Source organism: Corythoichthys intestinalis, chromosome 7 (genome assembly GCF_030265065.1).
Source record: "Corythoichthys intestinalis isolate RoL2023-P3 chromosome 7, ASM3026506v1, whole genome shotgun sequence".
NCBI classification, from domain to species: domain Eukaryota; kingdom Metazoa; phylum Chordata; class Actinopteri; order Syngnathiformes; family Syngnathidae; genus Corythoichthys; species Corythoichthys intestinalis.
Window position 1 is genome coordinate 45,310,906 of NC_080401.1, and position 15,504 is coordinate 45,326,409.

At 38.5% G+C, this 15,504-nt stretch overlaps 1 protein-coding gene across 1 annotated transcript in view; it reads right to left on the reverse strand.

Moving 5' to 3' along the window:
- ncanb (neurocan b) overlaps nt 1-14,381 on the reverse strand; it is a 401,378-nt gene extending 386,997 nt beyond the window's left edge. The window contains exons 1-2 of the mRNA XM_057841507.1: nt 14,302-14,381; nt 14,140-14,203 (exon numbers count right to left, since the gene is read on the reverse strand). The gene's annotated coding sequence lies outside the window, so the exon portion shown is untranslated. The remainder of the gene's footprint in view (nt 1-14,139; nt 14,204-14,301) is intronic.
- Between the last annotated feature and the right edge of the window lie 1,123 nt (nt 14,382-15,504).

Consider the following 15,504-nt stretch of genomic DNA (forward strand, 5'->3'; position numbering starts at 1 on the left):
CATAGTTATTCTGTACATTATCCTCCATTTGGAGTGCTTTGTGTTTGTAACTTTTGATCCTAGCCAGCTTGAATTTTTCCTCCGTTTGGAGCGGTTTATGTTTTTGCCATACCTCCCATTTGGAGCGCTTTGTGGTTGAAACCTTATTTTGTTTCTTGTCATCCTGAATCATTCCTCTGTTGGAGCGCTTTTTGTTTGGACTTTTTCTCATCCCCGCATGTCAGCGGAAGAACCTGTGTTTTCAAAATAAAGTTTTGCCTGAACCTCCGCAGCTGAGTCCGCCTCGTCATCTCGGCCTGACAGCTGGTATGTTAACGTAACATAGCTATTAAGAGTTATTCAGATAACTATAGCATAAAGAACATGCTAACAGGTTTACCAAACCATACGTGTCACTCCAAAACACCAAAATAACATGTGAAATGTAATGTGTTATTAATTTTACACATAAGTCGCTCCAGAGTATAAGTCGCACCGCACCCCCAGCCAAACTATGAAAAAAAACTGCGACTTACAGTCCGAAAAATACAGTAATTTGTTCCACAGCCTGAAAACCTACACTAAATCCTTAATAAATACTGCCGGTACTATTAAAAATGGCACTTACACATAGCAAAACAAATAAATTATAAATAAAAATCGTAATAATAATAACAATAATTCCTGTAATAATGTAACGAATCGGGTTCTAATGCGGTGAACGTGTTATGCGTGTTGTACCTGAATTCGCCGCATGGCTGACGTGACATAGTGAGAAAGGCGCGGTATAGTTTTTACGTTCTCTTTTAATGTTTTGTTCTTGGCGTCAACTGCGGCGGACAGTAGGCGTGTTGTGTTGCACAAGTTCTGAAATAAATGATTAAATACCTGATGAAGCTGGCGATTTCTTTGGCGATGTTACCACAACAATAATTGTCACCTTAACATATAAAGACTGGCGAACGGAGGTCAGAGAAGGACCGTTGAGATCGTAGACATTCTACGGTCGTATTGTCGAGCCAGTTCACGGATGCGCACGCCATATATTTTTGCGCACACATATTTTTCTATCATTTCCATCTTAATTTCAAAGGTAAGCGTCACCTTTTTCCTTTTTTAACCACCTGCACCAACCTATGTTAGTGAGTATGTGATGTGACTTCACTGTTTTGTGGCAAAAGGTGGATTTTTCAGATGAGTCTTTCATTGAATTACACCACAGTCGCCGCAAATATTGCAGGAGACCTACTGGAGCCCGCATGGATCCGAGATTCACTCAGAACACAGTGAAGTTTGGTGGTGCCAAAATCATGGTCTGGGGTTACATCCAGTATGGGGGTGTGCGAAAGATTTTGCAGGGTGGAGGGCAACATGAATAGTCTGAAATATCAACAAATCTCAGCTGCCTCTTACATTCCTAACCATAAAAAGGGACAAATTCTGCAGCAGGATAGTGCTCCATCACATACTTCAATCTCTACCTCAAAGTTCCTCAAGGCAAAGAAGATCAAAATCATCCAGGACTGGCCAGCCCAGTCACCAGACATGAACAGGATGAAAGAGGAAGCATGGAAGACGAAACCCAAGAATGTTGATAAACTCTGGGAGGCATGCATGACTGCTTTCTTTGATGTTCCTGGTGACTTCATCAATAAATTGTATGAATCCTTGTCGAACCGCATGGATGCAGTCCTTCAAGCCCATGGAATACATACAAAATATTACATTTGGATCTCACAGCACCACTACTTAATTCGCTTATGTTATGTAACATATTTTTGTATTTGAAGTACATTTTTGTTCAATTTTCACACTACTTTCTGTAGGCGACAAAACTTTTGTCTTGCCAAAATTTGACCTTTATGTCCTCATTAAATGATAAATCTTTTTTCAGTGAAACAAATATATTTTTGTACATTCAACATCATTTGGGAGGGTCTTAGCTTTCATATGAGCCATTTCTGTAACCAATTGAATAATTAAAAGTCAGGTTATTAGCAATTGTTTCTACAAAATGGATAAGCGACAAGACTTTTGTCAGGGACTGTATATCTTTTGTAGTGTACTCAGTTAAATATAGGATTGCGCATGGAAGACAAATAGTTATATCATTTGTTTTTATTTATGTTTAACACAGTTCCAAGTTCCAGCTTCATTGGAATCGGGTTTGTGCTTGATTTTAGAATATGGCAGGATGTAAGTTGCCCACCCGTGGTGAACAGTGCTGTTTGAGGGTTCTTGTATCCACATGGACTGCAGCTAGAGCTGCCAATCAAGGCTAAATACGCTTGTTCTCTGATTGCTAAGATGCTTTCTAGCAAATGCCTGGGAAGAGTGAATATGTAAAATTTCTCTTGCTTCAAGCATTTTCCTTTTAAATGCTTTATTAATATTCGGAATAGCTCAAGCTTAATTTCATTTTAAGGTAATTTCCCGAATATAACGCACACTTTTTTCCCCAAAATCAACCTGTAAAATCATGGTGCACATTATACACGGGTACAGGGATGGAGACAGAAATATATATATATACATAAAGACTGTTTGTTTTGTTTTTTTATTGACACGGCCATGTTGTGTTGAAGAAACGTATGCGGCGATCCGTTGCCGACCATTACGGTACGTGACGTCCCCGTTTTGTTTCGGTAATACTTCACTCTGATTGGTCGAATGATTTCGTACGTGTTGAATTCTGCTTTTTTCACTCTTCATAAAGCACAGAATTTAGTTTCTTGAACTCATTTAAGTCAACGTTTATTGCAGCTCCGCAACTTGGACCATAACAAACGTAACACAACACAGACTTCCTGTGTCCGTCAACTATATCTGTCCCTCGGGAAACTCAAACCCAAATAACAATAGCTCCTATTGTTACATTCTAGTGTACAGCAATGCGCTCTTTCCGATTTCTGACGTAAATCCTCACTTTTATTGTACCGTATCAATCCATGGAAGAAACATTTATTCATCATGATGAAACGAGCAAGTTATACAGCAGCCTTTAAAAGAAAAGTCACATCTGTTTTGTTTTCTCCTAGATTCTGGTAAGTTGAAGAAGTTGTCAGATCATATTATTACCGTACATATTGTCAATTTACGGTAATGTTTTGAACTACCAATGTGCTATGCTTGTGCTGTGTTTCACCACTCAGTAAAATGACATTTCTGTAACTGTACACGAGCTGTTTTCTTGTATTCTTCTATTTATGGGTGCTAAAATTAGGGTGCGCGTTATACACGGGTACAATAATTTTCTAGGTTGTCAAAATTATCGTGTTAACGAGCGGTAATTAATTTTTAAAATTAATCCCGTTGAAATATTTGATGCAATTAACGCACAAGTGCCCCGCTCAAACAGATTAAAATGACAGTACAGTGAAAGGTGTACTTGTATTTTTCGGAATTTTGCCGCCCTCTGCTGGCGCTTGGGTGCGACTGATTTTATAGGCTTCAGCACCAATGAGCATTGTGTAAGTAATTATTGACATCAACAATGGCGGGCTACTAGTTTATTTTTTGATTGAAAATTTTACAAATTTTATTAAAACGAAAACATGAAGAGGGGTTTTAATATAAAATTTCTATAACTTGTACTAAAATTTATCTTTTAAGAACTACAAGTCTTTCTATCCATGGATCGCTTTAACAGAATGTTAATAATGGTAATACCATCTTGTTGATTTATTGTTATAATAAACAAATACAGTAATACAGTACTTATGTACCATATGTTGAATGTGTATATCCATCTTGTGTCTTATCTTTCCATTCCAACAATAATTTACAGAAAAATATGGCATATTTTATGGACGGTTTGAATTGCGATTAATTGTGATTAATTACGATTAATTCATTTTTAAGCTGTAATTAACTCGATTAAAAATTTTAATCGTTTCACACCCCTATAATTTTCCCTAGGTTTTACAAGTAAATTTGGGGTGCGCGTTATACACGGGTGCGCCTTATATTCGGGAAATTACGGTAAGGTATTTTAACTTACTGTTAAGATAATTAGAAAGTCTAAACACCATAAATCTATAACTGTTGTATAAATACACGGCATCATGAACTTATTATTTTTTTGAAACCTGTGTTTTCTGTGTATAGCCCACCCAAAGGGACTTTTTTTCTTTCTCGAGAACCACATGCAGAAGACAAAGAGACGGCAAAACGCAGACATAATTGGAAAATAAACATCTCTCCATAGTGTATGCATCTCCTGCGGGGGTTACTTGAAGATACGTTTAGGAGAGAAAGCAAACCAAAACAAGAGCATCGTGCACCCAACAAAGAAAAGAGAGCAGCAGAAGGATGCTGGACAGCTCAATATGAATCCAAATTATAGCATCTGGCCCCCCTCCCATTGTTAGCCACCTCCAATCACTGCTTGACTTTCATTAATTCAGCACTGAAAACAGTTACCATATGTCATTATTTATTTAGAGTATTTAATAGGCAAAATGCTTTCTTTGAATAATACATTTGGGGTAGCTTCTGTGTCGGTGTGGAGGGGGCTCTTGATGAATATTCACAAGCTGTAAAGGATGATGGTGGGGTGGTGGAGGGTTTCTTTGGCTCAGCTGCACCACTCATTCGCTCGGCTCTGGTGGCGACAGCAGGATCAATATGGCTCGAGCTATGAGGGGAGCCAAAGCTGCCCTGTGCACGGTTAGCCTCGCCTCCCTCTGCTGGGAAGGGGCCGGACACTGAGCTGTCTATCAAGCAAATGGACAGCCAGTAGTGGCTTTATTAAGCCAATGAGTTGGCTCGGAGGTGATCGGTGCATTTCACACAGTGATAATGACACAGACCTATCAGCCATTCAAATTAAGTAGTTTAGATCGGTTTTCTGTTGTGAAGCTTTTCTTTTAATTGTTTTGTATTTGTATCTATATGGAATTATATTTGTGCCACAATTCTGAGCGAGCAATGATAGATTTTGAGCACTGAAAAATACATTGCGCAAAAAAAAAAAAAAAAAAAGATTACACTGTGCTGTATATTTTTTAAATCATGGTGCAGTCGGGCACGTTTGAAATGTTGACACACTGTATATACTATTAAAAAAATGACAACTTCAAATTTTCATAGCACAGGTAGTCCCTGGGTTACGAACAATTAACCCTTTAAGTACCCCAATTAGCCCCCAAAATCTAAAAAAAATAACCGTTCAAAAACATGTACAGTGTGTCCCAAAATAATGTATACACTATTTGACAATCAATAGCTAATACTGTTTTTAGTGCTGTCAAATTTATCGCGTTAATGGGCGGTAATCAATTTTTTAAACTAATCATGTTAAAATATTTGGCGCAATTAACGCATGCACGGAATGACCCGTTCATGTGTTGCCTCAAACAGCTTACAATGATGCCGTTTTAGCACATTGAGAGCGAAAAGGCAGAGAAATGCGAGTGGACACAGGCGGATTAGACCAAGCCTTTTAATTGGCTTAAGCTTTGGCAACTCTTTGACATCAAATATAAGGATTGTGGCTAGAGATGTCCCGATCGATTGGCATCCCGATCGATCGGGTCCGATCACGTCATTCGAAGTATCGGAATCGGCAAAAAAAATATCGGCCATGCCTTTTTTTTTAAATATATATATATTTTTGAATTAAATCGTTTTCTAATTGTATTTAACGTTACAGACATAATATGTTACACTCATCCAGAGTCTTTAGTTTAGGCTTAAGGTAGGGTTATCAAAAATGTCCCGATAACGGCGGCAATTAATTTATTAAAAAATGTGTCACGTTAAAATAATTAACGCAGTTAATGTATGCGCTGCAATATCCTCTCACTCATTGTCGCGCTCAATCTGTAATGACACCGTTTTACCTATATAGAGAGACAAAAGGTAGCGCTAAATGAGTAGAGTCAATTTTGGCAGCCTTTGGAGCCTTTCTTCTATCCCTCTCCCTATGATTAGAAATATCATGGGAAGCAATGTGGGGAAGCAAGGTGGCAATTGATCTTTGTCTGAAGACCTTAAGTTATTTCCCAAAGCAGAGAAGATATAACCATTGGTAGCACGACACACAGTCATGGTTCCACTTCCCATCATGCATTGGGGCATGGCTGCAGTGTCATTTACTGAAAGCTCAACAAATACACTAGATGGCAATATTTAGTCACAATATACAAAGTCACAAGTCTTTCTTTCCGTGGATCCCTCTCACAGAAAGAATGTTAATAATGTAAATGCCATCTTGAGGATTTATTGTCATAATAAACAAATACAGTACTTATGTAATGTATGTTGAATGTATATATTCGTCCAAGTTTTATTCATTTTTTCCTTAATGCATTGCCAAAATGTATATGATCGGGAAAAATTATCGGGAATGATTGGAATTGAATCGGGAGCAAAAAAAAAAAAAAAGCAATCGGATCGGGAAATATCGGGATCGGCAGATACTAAAACGATCGGGATCGGATCGGGAGCAAAAAAACATGATCGGAACAACCCTAATTGTGGCGAATGACTTTTTCTTAACACGCTTAATTGAACACAACACAGACCATACTGTATACCATTTGCAGCCACCAGTCAGTCATGGTTGCCCAACTTCCCATCATGCATTTGGGCGGAGCAGTTAAGTCACTACAGTATCATTAAGTGAAAGCACAACAAAAATAATATTCCTATCTCTCACAGGAGACGATGTTTTTCTTAAAACGCCTAATTAAGAACAACGCAGAACATACTGTATACCATTTGCAGCCACCACTGACAGTCATAGTTGACCAACTTCCCATCATGCATTTGGGCGGAACAGTTAAGTCGCTACAGTATCATTTAGTGAAACTACAACAAAAATAATATTCCCGTCTCTCAACAAAATAATGTTCACAAAAAGAAAAGCGCTCAATGCAAAGCGAACTGACATTCCCAATCAAAATAGCTATGCAAAATACACATAAAACTTACTCAGACTTTGCCTTAGCTGGATCTCTAATTAATATAAAACTCGCCATTGACACTTTGTGGTGTATTTCAATCACTACCTTACGCAGTTAAAGACACTGTGGAAGAGGCAGGGAGCCCATGTGACGTCCCGCTCGGCAACGTCAACAATGGCGAGCTATTAGTTCATTTTTTGATTGAAAATTTTACAAATTTTATTAAAAATGAAAAAATTAAGAGGGGTTTTAATATAAAATTACTATAACTTGTACTCAAAATTATCTTTTAAGAACTACAAGTCTTTCTATCCGGGGATCCCTTTATATCAACATTTTAATTGTTTTAACTAGGGCTGTCAAACGATTAAACATTTTTAATCGAGTTAATTACAGCTTAAAAATTAATTAGTCGTAATTAATCGCAATTCGAACCATCTATAAAATATGCCATAATTTTCTGTAAATTATTGTTGGAATGGAAAGATAAGACACAAGATGGATATATACATTCAACATACGGTACATAAGTACTGTATTTGTTTATTATAACAATAAATCAACAAGATGGCATTAACATTATTAACATTCTGTTAAAGCGATCCATGAATAGAAAGACTTGTAGTTCTTAAAAGAAAAATGTTAGTTCAAGTTATAGAAATTTTAGATTAAAACCCCTCTTAATGTTTTCGTTTGAATAAAATTTGTAAAATTTTCAATCAAAAAATAAACTCGCCATTGTTGATGTCAACAATTACACAATGCTCATGGGTGCTTAAGCCCATAAAATCAGTCATACCCAAGCGCCAGCAGAGGGTGACAAAACTCCAAAAGACACAAGTAAAAGGGTGGCATTGTACTGTGCTGTCATTTTAATCTGTTTGAGCGGGGCATGAGTGTTAATTGCGTCAAATATTTTAACGTGATTAATTTAAAAAATTAATTACCGCCTGTTAACGCGATAATTTTGACAGCCCTAGTTTTAACATTGGCCTGACTTAATCCTAATTTTAAAGAATGTAAGAGGATGATCAAAGATTTTACATCAAAAATACACTTTAATTTTACTGTTTTTATTAAACGGAAATCATAATAGTAGAAAAGAGATGACGTTACAGTACATCTGAATTTCCAAATAGATCTCAATTAATCCTACTTATACTGTACAGTACTTCAGTACTGTTTCAAATTAAGTGACAATGGCAACTGCTGTCTTGGCATGCATATGCATTTTCAACATTTGCGCAGGTCAGTGTTAACATATGGCGTCATCTGTAAACATTGCTTGTTGTTGCTCGTGTTCTACTAAACATGGAGAAAAGAGGCCATCTACTACATGCAAATCATTGCAACACCTCAAGATATCTAGCCGCCTACCTAAACAATGACATCAAGCAACCTTCTTTGTTTCAGTGAAGCTAAAGTTCTTGAGAAGATTATTATATTAGCACTTTTGTAGAAATACAAAATCTCTTCAGTGTCCACTCACGTGCTTGGCCGTGACTCAAGTGTAAAATTGAATCCACCTATCTGTGTCCGGACTGCGCTTAGCTCAGCCAGGCAGAACGTGGCATCATTGAAGAAAAAGGTGAGAGTCACAACCTCATGCCAAGGGTAGATAATGCTTTAAAGACTCAAGAAGAGGATGGGCCGGTTGAAAGCACAAGTCCTCTTGAGGTGTCACGACAAGACCAAAACTAAACGATTACTGATCCGGAAAATATAGAAACGGTGGGGGCAGTACAGCACAAAGGAGCAGATCTTGTGAAAACAATGACAAAAAGAGGAGGGCTTTTGAACCGCAGCATGAACAAAAGCCGGACAAACGCAGGACCTTCTGCAATATGCATGAGGGCTGAAGAAGCAGGATGCAATGATACCGATGGGTCACTAACAAACAAAGCCTCACACATGGCTGCTCAAGCAGGGTCAATTTAAATCAAGACCTGATCAATGAGCCAGCTGATCTGGAGATACAGGCTCTGGTCAAGGTGGATGCATGCAAACATCACAACCCAGAAAGAAAGTAGCCATTACACCAAGCCATCAGTTACTATCACTGCGTATTGTATTAACCAAGAAAGACATAAGCCACATAAAATCACAGGAATTTGTCTTAAAATGCACAGCAAGCAAGAATCTAGTACAGTACAACACCCCAAAACCTGTACAAACTAGTGTTTAACCAAGAAAAGTGGACTTTAAAGGGATCCACAGATAGACTTGTAGTTCTTGAAATATAAACATTATTATGAGTTAAAATAATTTGATATTAAAACCCCTTCGTTTTTCATTTTTATACAATTTGTAAAATTTGTTAAACTAGTAGGTCGCCATTGTTGTTGACATCACATGGTCACGCTGCCGGGCTTCCAGAGTATGACTCTAGCGACATAAACATGTCATCTGTTCAACGCTTTCAATTTAAACCCGAGAGAAACATTAACTCATTTGCTCCCAAAAACGTATAAATACATTCTATTTTTAATTGTTTCAGTGTCCCGAAGACCTCTTTATACGTCTTTTATATATTTTTTTTTTCAAAAAACGACATCTCTGGGTCGTGATTCAATTTAGCTCCAAAGCATAAAAAAAGACATTTCTGGGTCGTGATTCAATTTAGCTCCAAAGCACAAAGCTGAAAATCCATTTTAAAGCAATAAAACTGGCCACTGGAGGGCAGTAGCACATTTGGTAAGACCCGCAACCCGATTCAACGACAACAAACGGCCAAGCCGCACGGCCGGGCACCGGCGGATGACGACAGAATGGATGCCAAGCGGCAGACGACAGAGCAGAACAACCGGTAGGACGCCCGGGATGCCAGGTGCTGGACGACCGAGCAGAACGACCGGGACCACTAGTGCAGCAGACGATGCCTTTGAGTCCGTGCTGCTCGCGACCAGAGCCCGCAGAAACTCAAAAAAAAATTCATCTTTATGAGACAGACGGCGATGAGGGAAAAGTTTAACCGGCTGTCGCGGCCAGAAAAGCGTCATCTTTCAGTTAGTTATGTGTAAATAAATTGTTACTTTGCTATCAAAAGCTCTATTTGTCTTGTTGTTTATCTTATTTTGTAAAAGGAAAACATGATTCAGATGTTTGGGATTGTAACTAAAGCAAAAAAAAAAATAGCTGTGTATAAGTCAAAATTATGTTTGAAATGTATGCTTTCACAAAAAGCTCAATTTCTCAGTTTTTTCATCAGAAATTGGAAAATTGCTCGAACTAAGCAATTTTCTAATGCTGATTTTTCAGTAATGGAAAAAGATATGAACTTACTTTTTTTCTGCTGAGAGAAGAGAGTTTAATCTTTCTTTTGGTGGGTTCCATGTTTATATTGCAAGAGAATAGAATTTTCTGTGGGCCTTGCAAAATCAGTCAAAATCCAGTAAAACGGCCGGGAGCGAAGGGCCTTGCTCCGGTGAAAATGGCTGGGAGTGAATGAGTTAATGAGCATGACAGCACTGTTGATATTTCACAGATTCAGCAGCAAAAGTAAAATGAACAGGAAAGACGGGATGAGAAAATACGAGAGTAGGGGGGGGGCGGTGTTCTGCCAAAATGTGCAACACCAGCGTACCAAAGTACTACCATGCGCTTTCAGCGTGTTTTGTACAGATGCATACAGACAGAACATACTAAAGATGCCTTAAGAAAATACTTAAATGTAGTGATATCAAATAAGGGTGGTTTAAATATGCTACGTGACTAATATGGTCAACAGCTCAACAATCAAAGAAAACACAATTCTTAAAAGTTAGTATGAGAGGGAAACACATGCAGAAAGCATTTTGAGGCAATGAAAAGGTAATAAAAGACTCAATAAAAACAAATAGTAAATACTCGCCGCTTTAAACCGATGAGCGCATGTGTTGGACGTCTCACCACGTAGAAGGAATTGAAGTAAACCGGTCGTATTCGTCAAGTGACAGTAGCGATGTACGTCATCACCCCGAGCGTCCTTTGGACGCTTAAAACATGGCACCCTCCGTAGGTCAAAACATGTACTAAATAATATAGATTTTGAAATCAATGGCAATATTTTATGTGTTTCTATTAAGATATTTTAGTAAAAAAGAACAATTTTGGCTTATTAGAGCCTACAAGTCTTTAAGTCCGAGGTTCCCTTTAAAGCTACGAGTTTCAAACTGGCTGTGTCAATCTGAACATAAGGTGGCTTTGAGATTTCCCCATTTCAACAAAATAAAGTCCAATTTTCCATTGAGCATTATTATGCATTTAGAAATAGATTAAGCAATCTCTCATCGAATGTGAGGTTGCGAACAGGGTGGACATGTTTTGCTAATGTTAGCATTTTATGGAAACATGATGGACCTTCAAATTGCAACATTTCAGTTAGCACTGACTGGAGGATTTATTTTAACAAAACAAGATTTTAAAACCGAAAGGTTCTTAAAGCAATTGATATTGCAGAATGACAGAGTGGACATGTTTAGCTTGATAAAATCCAACATGGTATGATGACAGAATGGTTAAAATAATTCTAATAATTATTTAAATACTCACTGTTTAAGCCTGCAGTTAAAGAAAAAGCTTGTTGTGTTGTCTTTGGAAGCCAGTTTTCCAAAAAAGAAAGCGCTGTTTGTGATATTTATCACGTAGAAACAAATAAAACAGCTGCAAGATTTTTGCTTGACGTTATTGAAAAATAACTGTTACCTTAGTCATGTCAAAAAAAAAAAAAAAAAAAAAAAAAAAGTTCAAGAATTTGTATTTATTGGTTATTTATCTCCAATCTACCCGTCTGTATTGCAAATACAGCAATATAATTCATTCATTGTGACAAAGTTTCAGTAGAGCTTGGTCAACTGACTTTGGGCATTAAGCACAAGCAAATACAGATTTTGCACTTTTAAAAGGAATACTAACATTCTCAATCCAGTTTCATCACAAATCTAGGCGTTATCATTTTGTTTGAAATTGCATATAAAGGATGAGGAGCTAAAACTGAACAGTAATGTTGTAAAATTAAGAGAAATAAAGGGAACGCAATCGTAGTAATAATACAATGTAAATTTCTTAAAAATTAACTTGAATCAATGAGGATTTTATAACTGACCCTGTGTTTATGTATTATTTCTAATGTGAATTGCTCAAATGCTAACGTGATAACAGAATGCATGCTAACCTGAGAATGGAAAGCAAATTTACTGTATGAGATGGACGTTTTGAAGCTCAAATTGTATAAATTGGTCAATCTACTTGGTCAGTTTACTATGAGAAAGATGAAATCCTGAAAAATACAATTACTCTAACGCAACACAAGGTAACTTTTCAACATTTATAAAATATTTTCATAACATTTGTGATAATATGTTGACTTACACCTAGTTAAATGGCACCTCTTTTATATCTTGAGAGGGTCTGTATTGTTTTCACCGGCACTAATTAACTTTAAAAGGGGGTGGCAGGAAAGCTGCCACACACAAAAAAAAAAACTACAAATGTGCTTACTGCTTTACGGCATATGTCACTTCCCCCTTTCCCCATTCATTATAAAGACAGAAGTCAGTGCGAAAGGTGGCAGAGCAACAAGAGACAAAAGTTTAGTCTGAGGAGGGAAAAAAAATTAGGCTAACAGGATTTACAGAATAAAGATTGGCCCGGCTTTCACTCGCTGGCGTGACGCTGTTAAGCGCTGACGAGTTCAGGTGGGGTTGGGGGTTAGCCACGTGGTTGCTAACCGTCATATGTTATTGTTTAGCCACAACTGGATTCATTACCTTGTTACTATTTATCCTTCACACAGCCACTGGAAACAGAAATGTTGTTTAATCCATATGCAGGTGTAACCGGTATGTCGGCGCCGCCCCACGTTCTGCTCCCACCTCTGACTAGGCTGGGACGCAAACCCGCGCGCCACGACGCTTCCACTCGGCAGGTAGGGACGCTAACCACTGCACCATAAAGCTCGAGCCAACGGCACAGCCGCCAGCATCCCCACATGAAGGAATTGGCAGGGAGGTTTCCACGCTCCACAATGGACCTGCGTGTACCCATTACACTCACCCCCCGAAACCTTCACTGCCGATCCGGGTCACGGCACCAGTGTAACCCATTTTTTCTTTGTCTGCTGCGATTTGGAGCGTCAAACTCCTGGACTCTGCGTTGTGTTGTGTTTTAAAATAGTTCCAGGAGTCGTGGATGGTTTCGACTTACTGTCTGGATAACACACGCACACGATGCGAGCTGGTCAGTCTCACTGGCCTCGCCACAACATGCTAAAGAACAATTGAAATTGTTAGCTCCGTGGCGTTAAGCTAATAGCAACCTAGCAATGCTATCCAACTCACCTTTGCTGATGACAAAATGTAACTAACGCCATATGTGGCGCACCCAGCTATTTATAGTCACCACATGAGTTGGGGGCGCTATTGTGCCTCCTAATGTGGACAAGTGGAATCACACGTATCGATAATAACTCTGTTACACAGGCAGAACAGGAGATTGATTTTTGATTAATTGATGATTTTACGACACTGCCGGTGTGCGTTGCTCCTCATGGGAAACGAACCGCTGGTCATCATGGGAAACGCAGTCTTCCTTAAGGCAAAACACTACCGCTTTTGTCCACCGGCGTCGCTAAAATCAACCAAAACTGAAAGGCTACCACGTGTTCGTATAACTTTCAAATATGAACATTTTGTAGATGACACTGGTTGAATAAATGACTACCAAGAGAAATGGAGGAGGATTGATATTTATAAATTTCTTATTTTTTCACGTATAAAGTGAGAATCAGAGAAAGTATATACCAGAAGTTGTCACAATGTCTAAGTTGAACATTTTAAAATTGGATATGGGTTAAAAATTCTTAGTGTGAAAGGATCAGGTAATTTGGGAATGGAGAATGTAGCACAATGGAAAACCTGAGAATGTTGATTTTAACACTGTCATCTTGAAGTTCAAACAGGTTTAAAAATAAATAAATAAATAAATAAAATAATAAAAGTACAACAAGGAAAATATCTCCAACTACAAAGTTGAATGGTGATTATAGTGGGAATTTTGTTGGCATTGTCATGTAAAAGTTGTATAAGGAGTGAAAAGTGATGTAAAAATAATAAATGCTAGAGAATTACATGTCTAAATTCTCTTCATAAAACTATCTGTACAATAGATATTAATGTGCATCCGCTACAAGATACCGCATCCTTTCCTCTTCAGCTTCCAGAGCAGCAAAAAGTCAGAAAGCTTGAAAACCTCTCAGCATTAAAAGCAAACTCACCTTCCGGCAGAGGTGAGGTCCGGTCCGGAGGAATGCAGCGCGATGCTCGCAGCCTTCCCAGAGCCTTAGGATGCGATTCAAGTGGTAGAAAGGCACAGAGCATCCAAAAATAAGAAAAAGTCAGTGAAAGCTTGTGTGGAAAATGAATGCAGGGACATTCACTTTTTGTCTTTATCCGTAGAGAAGAGCAGTGTCCGTAAGGGACTCTTGTTGGAGAAGGAGGAGAGTGGGCAGATGGGGATGAAGAGGAGCTCTGGAGCTGTGCTCACCTCTCCAGCAGCTGAGCGCTACTGAACAAAAGAGCACGCTGCAGTATTCTAATGAGCGTTAGCGACAGTAGGAGGGGAGGAGGAAAGGGGAGGATTTGTGGGGTGTTGGGGTTCTTACTAAAAAGGATAGGAGGGGGTTATAGAACATAAGTTCTTGCATGAAAGCTTGAGTAAAAAAAATGTTCATGCTAGTTTGCTTGCTTAATTAACTTAAAATTACCATAATGTGACCACGGTGGTATGTCAACTCATCGTTCCTCTTTGAAACGAACAGAAATGCAATTAATCGGTCCCTGTCACGATTGCGGGTTTGCGCCATGGAGTGTGGAGGTAAGAAGTGGACCTGAATGCAGGCACGCATTCACATTCCCCCCGTAAATGTTCATTCTCAAGAAAAGGAATTAATGTCATTGAAACAAAACCCTAAATTAGGAGGGTCCAAAAAACAAGGTTCAAAGTAACAAATAAACATGGAGAATAAATTCACCTCAACAGGAAACCTACAGTGGGGCAAATAAGTATTTAGTCAACCACCAATTTTGCAAGTTCTCCTACTTGAAAAGATTCGAGAGGCCTGTAATTGTCAACATGGGTAAACCTCAACCATAAGGGACAGAATGTGAAAAAAAAAAAACTGAAAATCACATTGTTTGAGTTTTAAAGAATTTATTTCCAAATTACAGTGGAAAATAGGTATTTGGTCACCTACAAACAAGCAAGATTTCTGGCTGTCAAAGAGGTCTAACTTCTTCTAATGAGGTCTAACGAGGCTCCACTCATTACCTCTATTAATGGCACCTGTGTTAACTCATTATCGGTATAAAAGACACCTGTCCACAACCTCTGTGAGTCACATTCCAAACTCCACTATGGCCAAGACCAAATAGCTGTCGAAGGACACCAGAGACAAAATTGTTGACCTGCACCATGCTGGGAAGACTGAATCTGTAATAGGTAAAACGCTTGGTGTAAAGAAATCAACTGCGGGAGCAATTATTAGAAAATGGAAGACATACAAGACCACTGATAATCTCCCTCGATCTGGGGCTCCATGCGAGATCTCACCACGTGGCGTCAAAATGATAACAAGAACGGT